Here is a 13,205-nt window from a genome sequence, read left to right on the forward strand (position 1 = left end):
CTTTTTAAAGGTGAGCCCACATGAAGAATGTGAATTATGCACTTCAAGAAGCCAAAATGTAATACACAGGAATAAAATGAGAGCTTGTCTAGCTGAAGTTTGCCCTTGTTGTTGCCTGTTAGGTAGAATAACTAGGCAATTGAGAGGAACTGGGGAGGACCTTGCTAGGTTGCTTTCTTAAGAGGAGAAGTTAAGGATCGTAGCCAGATAAATTTCTTTCATTTCTATTTTCATAGTGAACACTCACAGTTTTGGCTTTCTTAAACAGTTTCCTTGGTAAGAAGTCCAAACTTGTTTTCAGTCTGTCCAGTATCACAGGATCTCTGCCTGTAGTTTCCCCAGCTGCTGGTAAATCTCTGGTTTTCCATCAATACTTGCATGAAGTCAGACTTACTTGGCTGCTGCTAACCTGGGTTAACTAATTATTACCCTCTACTGTTCATCAAAGCATTCTCCAGACAATTGGTTTGATTCCTCCTTAACCCAGCTCAGTGGAAAGAATTTGGGCTAAAGAGCATTCGGAAAAATATTTATACAGGAGAATGGAGGGCAATAACCTCAGAGTGCACGGAGATGGCCCAGAGCTGTGAGGAGGAGAAGTAAACAGTTAATCTAGATCAGCTCATAGCTGAGGAGGACATCATAAGCTTTCTGGGTTTGTCAGCCTCTAAAATTCATCTCAATCAACCGGTGAACCAAAGAAGCCTCTCTTTTCTCTGGGTTAATTAGCATTTGTTCAGGCCTTCCCATGTGGTCCAGTGACTGAACAATGGATTCTTTTGTTCCAGCTCTCCTCTTTTACGAAGAAGGCTTAATTACTTCTCCCAGTTAGCCAACATGCCATTTAGTTTTAGAGAAGTTTGCAATTGCCCATAGATCAAGGATAGTCTTGCTGGCAGATACCAACCACCTTCAGCATAAGAATGCTTAATAGACTGTGGTGGGTTGACCCTGGCTGGATGCCAGGTGCCCACCAAAGCCCCTCTATCACTCCCCCTCCTCAGCTGGACAGGGGAGAGAAAATAAAACGAAAGGCTCGTGGGTCGAGATAAGGACAGGGAGATCACTCACCAATTACTGTCACAGGCAAAACAGACTTGACTTGGGGAAAAATTAGTTTAATTTATTACTAGTCAAATCAGAGCAGGATAATGAGAAATAAAACCACATCTTAAAACACCTTCCCCCCACCCCTCCCTTCTTCCTGGGCTTAACTTTACTCCTGATTTTCTCTACCTCCTCCCCGCCCCGAGCAGCTCAGGGGGATGGGGAATGGGGGTTTGGGTCAGTTCATCACATGTTGTTTCTGCCGCTCCTTCCTCCTTAGGGGGAGGACTCCTCACACTCTTCCCCTGCTCCAGTGTGGGGTCCCTCCCACAGGAGACAGTCCTCCACAAACTTCTCCAACGTGAGTCCTTCCCACAGGCTACAGTTCTTCATGAACTGCTCCAGTGTGGGTCCCATCCACGGGGTGCAGTCCTTCAGGAACAGACTGCTCCAGCGTGGGTTCCCCACGGGGTCACAAGTCCTGCCAGCAAACCTGCTCCAGCGTGGGCTCCTCTCTCCACAGGTCCACAGGTCCTGCCAGGAGCCTGCTCCAGCGCGGGCTTCCCACGAGGTCACAGCCTCCTTCGGTCATCCACCTGCTCCAGCGTGGGGTCCTCCATGGGCTGCAGGTGGATATCTGCTCCACCATGGACCTCCATGGGCTGCAGGGGGACAGCCTGCCTCACCATGGTCTTCCCCACAGGCTGCAGGGGAATCTCTGCTCTGGTGCCTGGAGCACCTCCTCCCCCTCCTTCTTCCCTGACCTTGGTGTCTGTGGAGTTGTTCCTCTCACATCTTCTCACTCTGCTCTCTCTGGCTGCAACTGCAACTCCCCTGTAACTTCTTTTCCCTTTCTTAAATATGTTATCCCAGAGGCGCTACCACTGTTGCTGATTGGCTCGGCCTTGGCCAGCGGTGGGTCCGTCTTGGAACTCACTAGCATTAACTTTATCGGACATAGGGGAAGCTTCTGGCATCTTCTCACAGAAGCCACCCCTGTAGCCACCCCCCGCTACCAAAACCTTGCCACGCAAACCCAATACAACACTATAGCTGAAACTGTGAGATTTGTGAAAATTGGTTATATGGTATTCAGTCTCCTATGCCTGGTGAAGTGTTTAATAGCTGGAGCATTAGGAGAATTAGGTTTATTTTTGTCTGTCTTAAAATGTGACTTCACGAAAAACTGTGCCAGCACTACTTCTGGAGTTCTACATGTATTAATGAGGATTAAAAGTGTTGCTGTTGTGCATCAAGAGCTAGATTTTAATTTTTGTTGTAATGCAGCCATAAGTTCTACATATTAATGGTTAATTTTCAGCAGTGCATTGAAAGAAAGCTGTGTCTAGAAGGAATTTTGGTTTTGTTTTTCAATCTTAAAAATTAAAAAGAGGCAACAGTCCTAGGGTCAGAATTCCCGGGGTGTGTGTTCTGATAGCATATGTCATCATTGCTCTTCAAAATAGCTGGAGAAGGCTTACGAACATTTACTATCCCCTGGTTTCCTAAAATTGCTTTTATAGTTTGCCAGCAGTGACAGAAATGGATCACACAACTGAAGTTCTGAAAGGGCAGTAATATTTTACACCCTCTTGCCTTTGAGAAAGGTCTTAACATGAGTGGGATAATTAGAACCATTTTGATCTTATGAGTAATCTGAATACAAGCAGCATTTAGGGCTTTTATGTTTTTATTAAATTCATTTTTTTTCCACAAGTATCAAAATAAGGAAGAATTAGACAATTGTATCATTGAAAGTAATGTCTTTAATAGCAACAGATTCTCTCTTCTAATAACATTGGACTCATGCACATTTTTTATACTATCTATAAAGGTACACATCAGACCTGAAATGAAAAATAAAATCCTTATTCATAACTGCAATTCTGCTTGTTTACCAGCAAAACTGAAAATAACTAGAAGTCAGGATTTGATGAGACAAAAAACAACAGATCCCAGTTGAAAATATTTTGGAATGATCATTATTTTGAAGTGCTTACCTCAAACTCATGTTACAATACTACCAAGAGGCAAGAGGAGTATGATAGCACTGTTTCTATCGTAAATTAGTAACCAGCCTGCAGCTGTGTAGCTCATTAAAAACTGTGTCATTTAGGGATATTTTGAAAACACAGAGGTCCATTAAAAAGACTGGCAGTGTATGGTTGTCAAACAGACATGCAATTATTGTCATAATATTGCCATCAATTGGATGGGAGAAATTACATGATGAACTGAGAAGCTGTTTTATATCCTTTTGAGATTTCCCAGCACAATTTTCCCTTTGTTCAGACCAGCCATCACCCATCTTTGAATCTTTGAATGTGAGGACTCAGAGTGTTTGCTGGAAACCTCCGTGAGTACTAATTATAACTTCTTCACTCCAGTTTCTGAGGGCAACAGTATTTACCTCCTGCTTTCATACTGCCAATCTACAGCCATTTACATTATCCTGTCCAGTCACAGAGATTAGCTTCTGGTTGTCAATGAAAAAGGTGGTAGCATCTTTCCTTGATAGCCACTCTATTCTCCAGAGGTGTTCTCCTCTTGCCATGCTGGGGTGCTGGGGATAACTGAAGGTGGGAATCTTGCTTCTTCCCTCTATGAGAGCAACAAAGCACCCACAGTGTCTGCCTCACATAGCACAGCCGTCGTATGGCTACAGTGCAAGTTGTCCTCATGTTTTAGCTTTGCACTGACATGATTATTTCCAAGAGTGAGTAGAGTCCAAGAGTGAGTAAAGCTTGTTAGCTCTGCTCAGGCACCAGACTACAGCTGCCTGAGCTGCTGCTCACCTCCTGCTGCCCACTTGGCAGTGTTGTGTGGTTTGTGCACATGGCTTGAAGGCAAGCCCTCTTCTGGGGCCTGTCCAGGGTTCCCTTTGCTGGCCAACTTCTGCCTCTGCTCGCTGGAAGCTGAGGTGTGCTTTATGCACCTTCGGCTCTCTCTGTTCCTTATCATTATAAAATGTGCCCCACGGCAAGCAAAACCTCCAGTGGCACGCAACTGACTTCTGGCTCCTGTTTTGCAACATTTAGAAGGTGCTTGTATCTAAGGAGGCTGGGGTGGATCACAGAGGGGAGCAGGGCTGGGGACAAAATCACTGTTGTGATGGCTGTGGAAAGCATTAGGAAGCTCTAGGTAAAGTGGCAGCATTTCTCTTAAAACCTTAGGCCACCTGCCTTTTCTTTCACCTAGGATCTCCTTCACTTTTCTGCTCATTCTTGGTGTACGGGACTTCTACACTCGTCCACCTCACAGGACTCAGCCTTTCCCATCCCTCAGCCACAATAAACACCAGAACCATCCTTCTCACCTGCCCCATGGCAGCTGTTGCTCTCTATTCTCTTTTATCAGCTACTAAGAGTACTGATAGTCTACTACTAAGTCGAGTACTACTACGAGTAGTTGATAAAAGCTATTAAGAGTACAGGGGACAAGGCCAAAGCCAGCCTCTGCTGTACAGGATGAAAAAGGAAGGGGTAGAGTTAAGATGTACAGGGTATTTTTTGTTCCTGTTGCAACTGGAAGGAATCATTTGCTCCTGCTAAAACATACATTTCCTTTCCTCTTCTCCAGTGGCTATTACTTCCTCCCCTCTCAATCCATTTGCATTCACCAGCAACATCAGGGAAGAGGTGAAAATGGGTTTATATTCTAGTAGAGCTGTTCTTTCTTTCCTCAGCCAAAATAGATATCTGCCTACTTTTCCCACATACCTTGATCTGGCTGTGCTCAAACATCTGTTCGTGCAGAGGTGAAAGAAGAATCGAGATCTTCTGTCAGTGATGGTGCTTCATGTAGCAGAAATTTTGCTAGAAAGGAAAGAAAGGAAGATTTCTGCTTTCTATCACTGAAAATGAATTTGTTTTTCTTCAGGTAGGATCTGCTAGTTAAGACTATAAGCCACAGTAAGGGCATACAACCCAATTTTTTTTTGTTGTAGATATTGACATGGCTTTTACCTGTACCAGGTGAACCCAACGATGACTGCCAAACTGGGGAAAAAAACTCTGTTTTGTCATACAACAAGAATTTCTTGTTGTATGACAGTATTACCTTGATAGCTACAATGATTTTTCGTATCTTTTCAGAAGTTAATGTGTGGAGTTGCAAGACATATTTCTAAGTATAACTACCATGATGCAGTTATTACGTACATATTTCTGCTTAGAAAACACTGTTTGCAGTTTATGATTTTATGGGACTCATAGATTTGATGTTCAGATACTGTTTGTGGACTTTGTGACCACCTTAATGAGCAGCTACTTGCAGTGTTGATGTTGCAGATTTCCACAAAATGGTCATGAAAGGCTCCTCTTTTTTGGTTAAAGTCATTTGCCACTTCTATGTATACAAATTGGCTAAGCTCTTGCTAGCAAAGTTGCTAGCATTCAGTTCCTGTCTTCATTCTTTGTTTGTCCTTTTGTGAGGTGCTGTGGGGGACTGGGAGCTGAGAGGAATACAAGTGATCCTTTTTATCAAGCACTGCTCATTTCAGTAGCTCACCCCTTCCAACACTATGCTATGAATAGGCTTTTATTTTATATTTTTATTAGCATTTACTTTCTAGGGAATTTATTTTCTAAAGGCAGTGAACTTACTAAAATGTGCTGTCTTGTCTTACTAGCTTTGCTTCTGCAGTTTTGGAGAGCCAGAGTTCAGAAGTGAAAGACATAGATACAACAAAATTATACCAAGTCACCAACTGTAGCCCTGTCTTCAAATAGAAATAGATTGGATGGACAGCCTATGTTTTTTTAAAAAGAAAACAAAAAGGTGAAGGACCACTTTCACTGTCGTGAGGGTCCTCTGAGATTTGAAGGTCTTCCTGTTGGTGAACCTGAGTGTCTGGGTTACCCCAGAGAAGAAAAGAAGGGTGCTGGAGAACACCAAAGAGATGCATTAGATGGGTACCCATTTTAGGAGATGAAACAAGTGTGGGCAGGAGAGGAGCAGAAAATAATTGGACAGGATAGGGCATGAAATTCTTTCAGTAGGAAATAGGATGGCAACCTTACATCACACCTAATGATCCTGGGTAGGTTTCAACAGTCTAAGCTCTATCCAGAAGTACTGGTAGCAGTGCAAATCAGAGGTCCACAATATGCCTGCTCCCCTAACCTCACTTCTATGCTAAAGGTCTGGAATTTTTGGAGATTCTTGGGAAAAGGCATCATCAGGACTTGTGTAGATAAATGTTGCCCATATAGTCAGTTCCTGTGTGATTCATGAACCATGTGAATGTTAAGAAGCAGGACGGAAATGTAAAATAAGAGGTTACAGAAGCTGCCTGCAGGGCTCACTTTGATGCTTTGTTTGTGCATTTTCCACAGCATCTCTTTTAACAGTTTTAAAACTTGACCAAAACTGGTACAGCTCACTAGCTGTCTGCTAGTACAACTGCAAAGGTTTTGTTTTTCCTTCAAAAATATACCTGTAAGTTAAATTAAAACTCTCGGTTTTATTAGATTCCTAAAGACAGCTATTCACGCTATGGGAGTTCAAAGAGAGGAAGCAGAGCTTCAGTCCAGTCGATCTCATTGAACAATTGTTTTCCTGAAAGTCCCATTAGACACTGAAGTTCCTCTGTAAACCTAGCCCCTGAATAGTGAGATTGTTCTTTTCTTTAGGCATAAGCTTCAAGTTTAGCTCATCTTGCTATTCACGACACTCTTTCATCATCCTCTAATTGCCTATAATCAAATGTCAAAAGTATCAGTCCTAGAAAATCCAGGATATTACTTCCAATATAGAATCTAAATGTACAGCTGAGACTGGCAATTCTCTGTTAATTCTTAAAATGGTCCTGACGGCTCCTCCTTTAAAATTCTGTCTTTTAAAAAAGGTTCTTCTCCTGCTCTTCTCTAAGCATCACCAATATTCATTATCTATGTGTGGTTGGTTTTTTGGTTTGGTTTTTTTTTTAACACCTGCCTCCAGTAAATCTCACCACTATGTGGCCTGGAAAAAAGATAAAATCTCTGCAGCTCCTATGCTTGTCACAAGCTTTCCTGTATCTTTTAGCACCAGAATACATTTGTCTTTCTTCTTGCAGTACACCTTAGCAAATATTTTTAAAGTAATGCAGGAGATCTAGCACTACTCTTTTGTGAAAAACCATCACAACAATAAAAGGGAACCTTGTTTACTTTCCTTGTACTTATCTGAAAGAGTCAGTTTTTCTTTTCTATTGTTTCTGTTATGCTCTTAGAATCACAGAATAGCTGAGGTTGGAAGGGACCTCTGAACGTCATCTGGTCCAACCACCATGCTCAAGCAGGGCCAACTAGACTGGTTGCCTAGGACTACGTCCAGACGGCTGTTGAGTATCTCCAAGGATGGAGACTCCACAACCTCTCTGGGCAACGTGGGCCAGTGCTCGGTCACCCTCACAATAAAAAAGTGTTTCCTGATGTTCAGAGGGAACCTCCTGTGTTTCAGTTTGTGCCCATTGTCTCCAGTCCTGTCACTCGGCACTACTGAAAAGAGCCTGGCTTCCTCCTCTTTGCACCCTCCCTTCAGGTATTTACATACATTAATAAGATCCCCCCCTAAGCCTTCTCTTCTCCAGGCTGAGTAGTCCCAGCTTTCTCAGCCTTTCCTCACATGAGAGATGATCCAATGGATTGTATTGACATGTGTTTTGGGTTTTCTTTATTAAAGCATTTCCACAGTGTCAGTAAAACACCAGAAATAGAGTTAATTTTTCATTAAAAGAAAATCAAATGTGTATTTTTGGGTATTATATGTGAAGCATAATTTGCTATTACTATGCCATTACTATTTTTAAAAAAAGGGCATGGATAATTTCAGCCAATTTATTTTTAAGCTAGCATTTTATTGGAACCTTTTTGGCTTTAACAATAGAATATTTTTTTTTAAAAGTCCTCCTATATATATGCTGTTGAGCTGGTGATAGTTTTGTCTTCCGGATAAAAACACTGGATAATGTTAGTTTTTGATGGTCTGTTAGTCTTAAGTTCAAATTCTGTGTATGTAAGTTCACAGATGTAAAAAATTGCAGTTCAAGCTAAAAGACTCGTTGCTTTGTTTGTCCTGTTTTTTAACCATGTGGATTCTAGTATAAAGCTACATCCATGGCGTCACTGTGGTATTAATACCAAGACACAACGGTACGTTTTTGTGTTTGTGCAAGTGGTAGTGGTGGTTTATATTATATACTAGTACACAGAAGTCTTCTAGATGCTGTAATTTCTCACATCTTGGTGTGCCCTTACCAGTAGAGTTTGAAATTATATGTCCTTGCGATGTTTTGCTAGAAATGGTTCTAGTTTGCTCCCAAAATCCATGCACACTTTAAAAGTTCTTATCTTTATACTGGGCCTAATTCAGTCCTCTTTTTTTTTTTTTTTTTTTTTGTTGAGTCTTCTGGGAAGATCAGATATAATGCCCACATCAGAAACACTAATGTAGTCATGGTGCAATAGCCTTTCTTCATCTGGCAGGTCTTATTAAATGTAAAGGAAATCTACAGATTAGACATAATAACATGATGTTCCGTGTCTGGAGAATAATCAGTTAAGGCAAACATCACACTTGAAGATAGAATCTCACCCTCTCTGTATTGATGGAGTATACATTTCCAGCTCAGCATTTTGGGAAGGATCAATAGCTAAATGACACTCCTCTGTGTGCTCAAACCCAAGACTGGTAAGGCTGAAGTTCAAATGCCAGGACTCCCTCCTACTTGCACTTTGTTTCCATAAAGTTAGATGGTTTGGGGGCTGTGAGGTCTGGTGATTCTCAGTGTGCCTAACTATGAGCACATTTTTCAAAATTGATTACCCTCCAAAGCTGTAATAAGATTGAACCACAGGTAAATTAAAGCAGAAGAGCTCTGTGGTGTTGAGCAGTGACCATGCCTTGGTTGAGAACATTAAGGTTAGACAAAAATATACCCACCAACTTTCAAAATTATGACTTGTGACACATTTGTCATTTGTCAGGCTCATAGCATCAATCAAATCTTGCAGCCAGTGACTGGAGTAATTATCTCATCCAGTGCTGTCCTATAATTATTTTAAGAGACATTTTCAGGGCACAAAAGATGTAAAATGTTTTAAATCACAATTATATGGAAACAAATGCATTCACTAGTACAATGTCTTTAAGATCTTGTGCTTTTTGTTCATAACACATTGAATTACACCACCTGTTCTACTACAGAGTTGCTGATTACTATTACCACTTTGGCCAGAAGTCTTCTCTCTTTCCCTCTACCTGTTTTTCCTTTTTCTCCCATTTGTATGTATTGTGTGAACATAGATTTTAAGTTCCCAGGAAGAAGCCTTCTGCTTTGTATATTGCCTGCTTTACTCATTCTGCCATCCTTTAGTGGTCTCTATACTCTGATATTTGTGTGTAGTATTTTGTATTTGAGCAGAACTACAGTAAAAGTGTTTGATGGCAAATTGGATTATAATGTCTTTGTGCACAAAAGCTTCTAGCACCTTTCAAAAGGCATAAAGCCAATCTGTCCTACACAGCAAGCAAAAATAGCAAGTGTCTACTACAGCTCATTTCTATTTAGTAAACATCAGAGTAGAAACAGTGTTTGGCTAAGGTGTGGATGAAATAAAAAAAAAAAAAAAGGAACGGTGGTTGTAGCTGGGACATCATGTTAGTGGAACTGGTGGAATTTTCTACCGTGTGGAAGAGAAGCCTTAAGCAGGAAGGAAATAGAAATCTAGAAATCTGATTTTGGAATTTTGGATTAGACTCAGCGCTTATTTGCCAGAAAGAAGTGGCAATGTTTTCAGAGCGCAGAAGCTCATGGTACTGTATCAATCAGGAGGATCCTGGTCCTCCCAGCCCTTTCATGTTAGGCAAAGAGAAGAAAAGGGAGGAATGTTGGAAGGCGTGTTTCTTGGTGCCAGGTTAGGCTTTGTAGATGGAGACCAAACCAAGAACAGCTTGCTTACAGACAGGGAAGGTTTGGTTTGTGAACAAGTAGGTGTAAAAGTAAAATGAAGTGGAATTGGTTTTTGTTCCCACCTCTTACTATATCAATATGAACAGAGGAGATGAAAGGGCATCTAGCTTTAGCTTTTGAGGAAGAAAGGGAGAGAATATTGCTGAATATCCTGCCCTGTGGCTGGCATTCCTGTTCCTATGGCGGTCTGTTCCCACATAACTATGCAGTTTTCCATTAAGATTACTGGGTTGCCATTAGAGTTAGTATTGACAGTTTTGAGTCAGTAGTTTATCTGAATACTCAGTACAGGGGTGCACAGTAAGATCTGATGTAGTTGAAGTTAAGATACAGAGTAGGGGCTCGCAGACCAAACTTTGATGATGACTGACTGACAAATTAAGTTTTGGAGAAAAAAGGAAATAAAAGGAGGTTAGCTGCAGCAGACTTCTGACTCTTGACTCAAGAGTGATCTTATTTGGATGTGTCAGGGGAGGAATTAAAAGTGCTGGGTTCGCCTGGTGTGGATGATTAAACAGTGACGATGTCTTAGGTTAGGGTGGTTTTTAGCTTGAGTGAACTTTAGCATTAATAAAGGGGGATTTAATAATGCAGCGATAGCTTGTACTGTAAGGATTTATGATCCTCCTCATTCCTTGCTTTTTTGGGTTTTGTACCCATTTGTTATCTCCCTTTTCTTCTCATCTATCCCAGTATGGGATAGTATTATTGGGACCTTACTCTTTCTCCACATCTTTTGCAGGTTTTGGTCTGTTTATTTGGCTAAAAGGAAAAATACTACTTCGGGTCTGTTGTTACTTTAAAAGAGCAGTTTAATTACCTCTGTCCACTTATGTTTATTTTCCAAGTTTCACAAAGCATATAATCTCAGGGAGAATTATTTACATATCAGCACTATTACTCTGATACCATACTTGTTTCTACCTACCTTGAAATCATGTGCAGTGCAAATTTCATTTGATCATATCATTCCGATTTCTAAATGTCATTTGAGTGCTTCCCACAGTGATTGATTTCATCACAGAATTAGGTAAGAACCTGGTTTAAAAACCACAGTTCTGTTTCATACTTATTTGCTAATTAATCTTATGTTCTTGAAGAAAGTTTATGCCAGCATTTTAAATACACAAAATATTTTACATAAGTCAGAGACTAATTAGTGTATTGAAAATTGCATTTTCATAATGGTCATGTTCCCAGAAGCTGGCCATTTGGAAACATAGATCTAACGTGGAAAATATTTTGCAACCTTAATATAGTGACTAGTACCAGCAGGAATGCAACAAACGATGCTTTTTGATTCCATTGTCCACCCTTGCCAGTGCAAGACTTCATAAAGCCTCTTCAGAAGATTCAGTGGCTAAAACCTAGCTAGTGTCTCATCCTGAGTATTAGCTGCAAACATATGAAAAAAGGAGATCTCAGCTTTCACCTCTTCAAGGCCAAACCCACCCAGTCTTTGTGCACCTACCAAGGAAAACACACACATAGCTGGCAGTGATAATGACAACAGAAAGAAAGCATTAATTTCTTTGAGCAGCATTAAAGTAGAGGACTCCTGCCGTGCTCACCAGTTACTTGCTCTTCACAGCTGCCTTCTCAGCTGGGGGCTCTAAATCAGCACCGTAAGAACAGACAGAGATGACCATAATGTATTTGTTCATGATGGGGATTTTTTTCACAATGGTAGAAAGGTACTGCTCAGATAATACACCAGAGTTCTGTTTTCCAATTGAGTAGTTCTTATTTTTCCCTATCACTGCATAAATTCAGTCAACTGAACATGTCTCGACTGACACGTTAGGGGTCTGATCTTTGAAAAGCTTTACAGAAAACAATAAAAGCACAGATGCCCTCATCACAAAACTGATGTGTTTTGGTTTTACTCAGATATGCTTCCTCCTTCCCTCCCTTCCTGCAGAGTGTATATTTAAAGTTATGCTTGGTCAAATTCTGCTCAGATGCCAGATGTAGGGCAGGGGAGGGAAGCACCTTTGAAACTCATATTAATCTAGTGCCAGCTAGAAACTGTTTGGGCAGGGTAGATCTCTTGCCACTCTAGATCTCTTTGCTAAGATCCTCTTCCCTGAGAGATCAAACAGGGACATGGGAGATGGAATTTGGTCTCAACAAATATTAAGCATTTACACAGTAGCCGTATCCTTCTGAAGAAGTTACCTATATTCTTTGCAGTCAATGGAGAGAAAAGAGTATTTCTAGGAGCTGTTCATCTTTTATCTGAACTTCAGCAATCTACCTTCAGATGAAATGAGTTATGCCTAATAAGTTCTCTTTTTCTGACACTGACTACAATAAAAGGAGAGTTAGTGGCGAGCTCAGATGTAAATGTCTAGGTTAGGTGACGCAAATCTCTCTTAAGGCTCTGTTACTTGGGTATTCCTCCTTGCCAGAGAAATCTTTATAATCTAAACAGCGACATTTCTGCTCTTTGTATGAATAAGGTGTGATGCAGGTTGTTAATTGATAGATATTCCTTTGGAAATACAGCAGCAGCTCTTCATAATGCCACTCACAGATGTTGGTGCTTTAATAGTTAGTGAGGGATGGGGCACCACTGAATAAATCCCCAACTTGCCCACCAAGTCTGGAGACAAAATATTCTAGGTCAGGCCAAGACATTTAAATGGTTAGGAAGGACCTTCTAGCTTTGCTTCAGTGTCTTTAAGTGTAGGCTGATCACATTGAGTTTCGTGGTGAGGATCCACTGGATGTGGTCACAGGTTTTGAGGGGGTGTGGGTACATATCTTTTAACTATACATATTTTAAAACTAATTGATACTGAAGTTTTCTTTCTAGGTGTATCATTTGCAAATATACATAAGTATTATCTACCAGGTTTTTTTTGTCTTCAACTTACCCTGATTACGTTCTTACACAGCTGTTCTTACATTGTGATGTGCTCTGCAGATGGGATTTTTGGTGGGCACCTGCCATTTATTTTAAAAAGGATTTGCCTAATCAGATATATAGTGTAACATCCTTGGAAACCACTTACTGTGTCACTAGGGGCTCAGATTTTGCCTAACGTAGACCACAAAATACTAAACTAGTCAGTCTTCTAAACATAATTAAGCATCCCATTAACACTTTTCCCAAAAACAGTGGTGAGAGTAACTCCTACAATCTATACTTAGGAAGAATTTCCACTCCCTACCAGTCCATGTGATGTATGTTTTTCTG

This window comes from Gymnogyps californianus, chromosome 2 (genome assembly GCF_018139145.2).
Source record: "Gymnogyps californianus isolate 813 chromosome 2, ASM1813914v2, whole genome shotgun sequence".
Taxonomy (NCBI): domain Eukaryota; kingdom Metazoa; phylum Chordata; class Aves; order Accipitriformes; family Cathartidae; genus Gymnogyps; species Gymnogyps californianus.